At 41.6% G+C, this 7,871-nt stretch overlaps 1 non-coding gene across 1 annotated transcript; it reads left to right on the top strand.

The window, feature by feature from the left end:
• Nucleotides 1–313: 313 nt before the first annotated feature.
• TRNAQ-CUG (transfer RNA glutamine (anticodon CUG)) lies at nucleotides 314–385 on the top strand. Its single transcript has one exon. It is a non-coding gene; the product is annotated as a tRNA-Gln (tRNA).
• The last annotated feature ends 7,486 nt before the right edge of the window (nucleotides 386–7,871 follow it).

Genomic DNA, 7,871 nt, shown 5'->3' with positions numbered 1-7,871 from the left:
AATAGATCCAGCATGCTAATTATTAGCCAGATTTCATCAACATTTTAAAACTGTCCTTGTTGTGATATCATGGAACTTTAACCACACTTGTGGAATAAAAAGGGAGGAGATATTAATTTACCACTGTGTATTAGATATACATTTGCAGAACTGCTTTAGAACCTGTTTTCACCATAATGCATGAATTTCCCAGGTTCCACTGAGATTTGAACTCAGATCACTGGATTCAGAGTGAATTTCTCACATTTCCACAATTTACACATGCTCTTTTACCGTTTTGAAAAGAAAATCTAGCCAGCTCCATCAATTGTATGGTTCCATGGTGTAATGGTTAGCACTCTGAACTCTGAATCCAGTGATCTGAGTTTAAATCTCAGTGGATCCTGAGAATTTCTTTGTGCACTGCGGTTTTGTCTTTTCTGCTCACACTCAATTTGCCAATGCACATTGTTTAACATAAAAAGAGAAAGTTAAAATCCACATTGCAAAAAAGATTTATCTACCAAGAAAGTTTAACGCAAAAGTTAATCTTGACTTCATGAAGCAAAAGTCATACCATCTATGTCACACCAAGCAACCATACTCTATAACTTGTGCCAATGTTCACATGACAGTTTTTCCATGTGGTTGAAGCTGACAAGGATTTCTAGCCGAAAATGCTTCAATAAATGACAGCGATTCTTCTCCTGAATCACTCTTTTTAGTGTTTTCTAGTATTTTTGTAAACATAGTTTGGTGATGTTTTTCTAAGAATTGTTTTGGGCATCAATTGAGTTTGGTTTCGTTTTATTTTGCTCGCAAAATGCTGTGAACATCACTCAGGAACCTTCCAGGGGTCTTTCTAACCTTCTCATTGACTTGTATTGCAAGTATGACACAAGCAAAATATACCTGAAGAATAATATGCTCACTTCTGTTAACTGCTTGGCGTTTTGGGAATCTTGATGAGGTTAAAAGACGCTCAATACCTGATCATATGAACAGCAAGTCTTTTTGCATGGAAATTAATCTGTTCAGACTTTTGGGCATTTTCAAAGCCTTTTTCAGGAGGTCTTTGGAACAAAGTCACTCGAAATCCACCTTATGAATTTTAAAAAACCTTGAACTGTACAAGGTTCCATTTGATTATACCTTTAAATCAGATTTTTACATTTCAGTGAGGCCTGGAATTTTGTTTCCAATTGAAATCTTCCATTTTCTGAAATGTCTTCCAGAATTATAATCATTGATATTGATCATGGTGCTATAAGAAAAGGTATGAAACTCATAAGGGTGAAACAGCGTCTGAGTAGTTGTGGCTGAGTGGTTAACTAGAATCCATTGGGGTCTCCCCGCGTAGGTTACCAAATCCTGCCGACTACGTCTAACTTCATGTTACATTTTGACTAATTATCTGAGTAGATCAATTTGCACGTTCCCAAGTCTATCCCCCACGGAAATGGTCTGTAGTCTTTGGATTGGATTTGTAGAACCAGCTTAACAGCATCTGTAGATCTTCTTTTGATTATTCAGCCTGGTGTGATGTCACTCGTGCGTCATACCACCAATCTAAAAAAGCTCAGAGGGTGCCATCAGGTATGTAGTGCAACTCCTCCTTTTTTCCAGCGAACACAGACCACTGCCGTGACTGATGGCCTGGGATATGAACGTTGATTTACACCAACTCTACTTGAATTATCTTTCCGATGGAACCAGTTAGCACACCATGAAAATTCTTTAGTGACTTCTAGATGAGCAGAAGTTTTGCAATTTATTTTTTTCTTACGCTTTTTCCAGTTAATAGATCCAGCACGCTAATAATTAGCCAGATTTCATCAACATTTTAAAACTGTTCTTGTTGAGATTAGTGTTGAGCGAGCACTAAAATGCTCGGGTGCTTGAAGCTCACCGTAATACTCGGGTGCTCGACCCCAGCAACGAGCCCAATGTTAGTCTATGGGAGACCCGAGCATTTTTGCGGCGGCACCCCCGGCAGTCTTTTAAAAGCCTAACAAGTGCCCAAAACGATAGTGACGGTGCTCAAATGACATGGGGACAGCATGGGGATCGCCCCAGGAAGCATTTCAGACCCCCAGGTCACTGCTGTCAATAATGTGGTCCGAGGTATTAAGCCACTTTTAAGGGCTCACAATAAAACGTTCAAAAACGAAACTGAAACTGCTTTCCTGTGAAATATGTTAAGAAAGTTTCTTTCCAGGGTAAAGACCTGTGTATAAGGTAAAATAAATAACCAAAAAAATTACTCCTCCCCACCTTGGGCTATGTTCACAAGTTGCATTTTTTATGCGTCTTTGCACTTTTGTATTGCTTTTAAGCGTGAAAAATGCATTCACCGGGAAATGTCATTTTAACATTTTAGAACCTTATCTTTCCATGTGCTGTGTGATACATGCATACAGTGCTGAAAAGACATGGGAACATCATGGGGAAGACCCCTGGAAGCATCTCTGACACCCAGGTCACTGCCTAAAAGTGTGCTCATCAGAAGTCATCCTTGCCGCATCAGAAATGCAGACTTGCAACTATCCCCTTGCAAGTCCTTGTCCCAGGGCAGTGTTCAATTGTACCTCCCCCATTCCTTGCAAAGCAAGCGCAAATATGCAGCCAACTACCCACCCACAGGCTGCAATACTATACTGCTAGCTTGCACTTGAAATGGGGCCTTTTAGTTTGGAGGAGGCCGAAGCTGGCCACCACCTCATGGCTGCTTCAGCAACGAGGTATCCATACTCAGTCCCTATCCGCCCAGTGGTCGGGTGTACACGCTCGGTCCCCAGCTGCCAGGGGGCGGCCGGGTGTCCATAAATGGTCCCCTGCCACCCCTATTTCTCCTGTCAACTTCCCACACACTTTTCTTAGCCTGGTCTGCTTTAGAGCGGCATTGGACGAGCCCACCAGAGAACCATACTCCTCCGGTGTGCCCTGTCTTCTCCATCAGGGGAGTTGAGAGTGCCAAGGTGAGGAGCTAGATGATGATGATAGAAGTTAGCATCTGCTTTGTTTTCTTGGAATGCAAGCGCATGTATGTAGTAGCGGCTAGGACTGATGTGGTCAGCGTTTTGGCGCATATCCTACCTCCTCTCAGGATTGCTGGATGTTTTCCTGCTACTATCCCAGTTCTATGACTCCCGAAAAAACAAAGCTTCAGGTGATAAATGATGGATGAGGTGGTGGCAAAGGAGAAAGAGCAGGAGGAACAGGGACCATTCACATCAATATCAGGCCAGTCAACCACATATGTCTTGTAGGATATGTTTCTGTAACAAAAGGAGCGGTTGGCTACCCAGTTATAGGGCATACAGTGAGTGCAATGCCTACCAAAAATTTTGAGGCACTCCAATGCCCCTTGGAAATGACATGGATGTCAGAGGGCCTTAACTAAACTGTTTTTTCCATTTATAGCAACTGGGTCTCCTGTACACTGTTGGCCTAAGCAGTGAATGGAAGGCTTTCCAAAAATTATGAGGAATTGCAATGCCCCTTGAAACAGACGTGGATTACAGCATACTAAAAACCTTCTACCCATTATTGGGGAGTGGGTCTCCCTTAGTTTTCGCCTTTGCATTGAAAAGCAAAAGCTGACTAAAATTAGGAGAAAATGCAATGCCCGTTGGAAGAGTCGTGGAGGTTAGACGTAATTAAAATAACATTTCAATGCCCCTTGGAAGAGCTGTGGAGTTCAGAGTGGCTTAAGAAGACGCTTTTAATGCCCCTTTGAAGAGACATGGAGGTCACAGTAGCTTAAAAAGACGGTTTCAATGCCCCTTGGAAGAGACGTGGTGGTCCCAGTTGCTTAACAAGACGGTTTTAATGCCCCTCAGAAGAGACGTGGAGCTCACAGTAGCTTAACAAGACAGTTTTAATGCCCCTTGGAATAGTGGTGGAGGTCGCAGTAGCTTAACAAGATGGTTTTAATGCCCCTTACAAGAGCCATACAGTACAGCATCTTAAAAACATTATTCCCATTATTGGGGAGTGGGTCTCCCATAGTCTTTGCTTATGCCTTCCAAGCAAAAGCTGCCAAAAATTAGGACGGAGGAACTTGCAATGCCCCTTACAAGAGCCATACAGTACAGCATATTACAAACATTATTCCCATTATTGGGGAGTGGGTCTCCCATAGTCTTTGCTTATGCATTCCAAGCAAAAGCTGCCAAAAATTAGGACGGAGGAACTTGCAATGGCCCTTACAAGAGCCATGCAGTACAGCATATTACAAACATTATTCACATTATTGGGGAGTGGGTCTCCCATAGTCTTTGCTTATGCCTTCCAAGCAAAAGCTGCCAAAAATTAGGAGGAAATGCAATGCCCGTTCGAAGAGTCATGGAGGTTACAGTTAATTAAAAACAACTTTTCAATGCCCCTTGGAAGAGCTGTGGAGTTCAGAGTGGTTTAACAAGACGCTTTTAATGCCCCTCAGAAGAGACGTAGAGGTCCCAGTAGCTTAAATAGATGGTTTTAATGCCCCTTGGAAATGTGGTGGAGGTCACAGTAGCTTTCCAAGATGGTTTTAATGACCCTCAGAAGAGATGTGGATGTCCCAGTAGCTTAACAAGATATTGAAATCGGAACGCTCACTGACATTTCCTCTCTCTGAAAGTCTGATAAACGCCGGAAAAATGACTAAGTCCAAAAAAAAATTGTTTTAAACTTTTTTCAATTTTACCCCCGTGGGATATATATTCTACCCACACACATTTGGAACTCTCCTGGGGTACCCTCACACATATTATTCCCTCATTGAGTGGATATTTTCACAAAAAAGTTACATTTTCAAAAATTCTGAAAATTGGCTGAAAACGACGAAATATCAAGGACTCATTGGGCGAATCGCTCTGGATCTGAAATCGGAACGCTCACTGACTTTTCCCCTCTCTGAAAGTCTGATAAACGCCGGAAAAATGACTAAGTCCAAAAAAAATTTTTTTCAACTTTTTTCAAATTTACCCCCATGGAATATATATTCTACCCACACACATTTGGAACTCTCCTGGAGTACCCTCACACATATTATTCCCTCATTTAGTGGATATTTTCACAAAAAAGTGAAATTTTCCAAAATTCTGAAAATTGGCTGAAAACGGCTAAATAACAAGGACTCATCGGGCGAATCGCTCTGGAACTGAAATCGGAACGCTCACTGACATTTCCCCTATATGAAAGTCTGATAAACGCCGTGAAAATGACTAAGTCCAAAAAAAATTTTTTCAACTTTTTCAATTTTACCCCCGTGGGATATATATTCTTCCCACACACATTTGGAACTCTCCTGGGGTACCCTCACACATATTATTAACTCATTTAGTGGATATTTTCACAAAAAAGTGAAATTTTCAAAAATTCAGAAAATTGGCTGAAAACGACGAAATATCAAAGACTAATTGGGCGAATCGCTTTGGAACTGAAATCAGAACGCTCACTGACATTTCCCCTCTCTGAAAGTCTGATAAACACCGGAAAAATTACTAAGTCCAAAAAAAAAAAAATATTTTTTACTTTTTTTAATTTTACCCCCGTGGGATATATATTCTACCCACACACATTTGGATCTCTCCTGGGGTACCCTCACACATATTATTACCTCATTTAATGGATATTTTCACAAAAAAGTGAAATTTTCAAAAATTCAGAAAATTGGCTAAAAACGACTAAATATCAAGAACTCATCGTGCGAATCGCTCTGGAACTGAAATCGGAATGCTCACTGACATTTCCCTATCTGAAAGTCTGATACACGCCGTGAAAATGACTAAGTCCAAAAAAAAAAATTTTTAAACTTTTTTCAATTTTACCCCTGTGGGATATATATTCTACCCACACACATTTGGAACTCTCCTGGGGTACCCTCACACATATTATTCCCTCATTTAGTGGATATTTTCACAAAAAAGTGAAATTTTCAAAAATTCAGAAAATTGGCTAAAAACGACTAAATATCAAGAACTCATCGGGCGAATCGCTCTGGAACTGAAATCGGAATGCTCACTGACATTTCCTATCTGAAAGTCTGATAAACGCCGTGAAAATGACTAAATCCCAAAATAATTTTTTTTTCAACTTTTTTCAATTTTACCCCCGTGGGATATATATTCTACCCACACACATGTGGAACTCTCCTGGAGTACCCTCACACATATTGTTCCCTCATTTAGTGGATATTTTCACAAAAAAGTGAAATTTTCAAAAAGTCAGAAAATTGGCTGGAAACGACGAAATATCAAGGACTCATTGGGCAAATCGCTCTGGAGCTGAAATCGGAATGCTCACTGACATTTCCCGTCTCTGAAAGTCTGATAACCGCTGGAAAAATGACTAAAGCCCCCGTCTCACATAGCGATATCGCTAGCGATATCGCTGCTGAGTCACGGTTTTGGTGACTCACCAGCGACCTCACCAGCGATGTCGTTGTGTGTGACACTTTGCAACGATCAGGCCCCTGCTGTGAGGTCGCTGATCGTTGCAAAGTGTCCTGGACCATTTTTTGGTCGTTGGCCTCCCGCTGGCCAGCACACATCGCTGTGTGTGACCAGCGGGACCAACGATCTAGCTGGTAACTATGGTAAACATCGGGTTACTAGGGGCACGCGCGCACTTAGTAACCCGCTGTTTACCATGGATACCACTCTGCTACGGTGCGCGGAGGCTCCCGGCGCACCGTAGCAGAGTGGTATCCATGGTAAACAGCGGGTTACTAGGGGCACACGCGCGCTTAGTAACCCGATGTTTACCATAGTTACCAGCGTGCTCCTGCTTGCAGCAGGCTGGTAACGGGAGCAGGACATCGTGGAACGATTCTTTCCACGATATCGCTGCTCCCCTGATCGCTGGTGAGCCTGCCTGTTTGACAGCTCACCAGCGATGTATTAGCGATGCAGCAACGATCCCTGACAGGTCGTATCGTTGTCGTGATCGCTGCTGCATCGCTTAGTGTGACGGGGCCCTAAGTCCAAAAAAATATATATTTTTAACTTTTTTTAATTTTACCCCCGTGGGATATATATTCTACCCACACACATTTGGAACTCTCCTGGGGTACCCTCACACATATTATTAACTCATTTAGTGGATATTTTCACAAAAAAGTGAAATTTTCAAAAGTTCAGAAAATTGGCTGAAAACGACGAAATATCAAGGACTCATTGGGCGAATTGCTCTGGTACAGAAATCGGAACGCTCACTGACATTTCCACTCTCTGAAAGTCTGATAAACGTCGTGAAAATGACTAAGTCCAAAAAAAAATTTTTTCAACTTTTTCAATTTTACCCCCGTGGGATATATATTCTACCCACACACATTTGGAACTCTCCTGGGGTACCCTCACACATATTATTAACTCATTTAGTGGATATTTTCACAAAAAAGTGAAATTTTCAAAAATTCAGAAATTTGGCTGAAAACGATGAAATATCATGGACTCATTGGACAAATCGCTCTCGAACTGAAATCGGAACGCTCACTGACATTTCCCCTATCTGAAAGTCTCATAAACGCCGGAAAAATGACTAAGTCCCCCCCAAAAAATTTTTCAACTTTTTTCAATTTTACCCCCGTGGGATATATATTCTACCCACACACATTTGGAACTCTCCTGGGGTACCCTCACACATATTATTCCCTCATTTAGTGGATATTTTCACAAAAAAGAGAAATTTTCAAAAATGCTGAAATTGTTAGTACTCTCCTGTTAGGTTTTTTTTAGTTTGCTGGTCACATGACCATTTTTGCCTATTTAATCCTGCTCCGCCCTCCTGGCCTTGCTGGACTTCATTGTATTTACTACTCTTGAGCTAGCTTTGTGCTCTGTTGCCGTTCTCTGTTAGTTTTGCTAGGTCTTCTGACCTCTATGCTTTTTGTTGTGTGTTTGTCT

This window comes from Phyllobates terribilis, unplaced genomic scaffold (assembly GCF_046119375.1).
Source record: "Phyllobates terribilis strain yellow unplaced genomic scaffold, ASM4611937v1 Scaffold_13__5_contigs__length_258822181, whole genome shotgun sequence".
Classification (NCBI taxonomy): domain Eukaryota; kingdom Metazoa; phylum Chordata; class Amphibia; order Anura; family Dendrobatidae; genus Phyllobates; species Phyllobates terribilis.
This window is presented reverse-complemented; position numbering and strand designations above follow the sequence as displayed.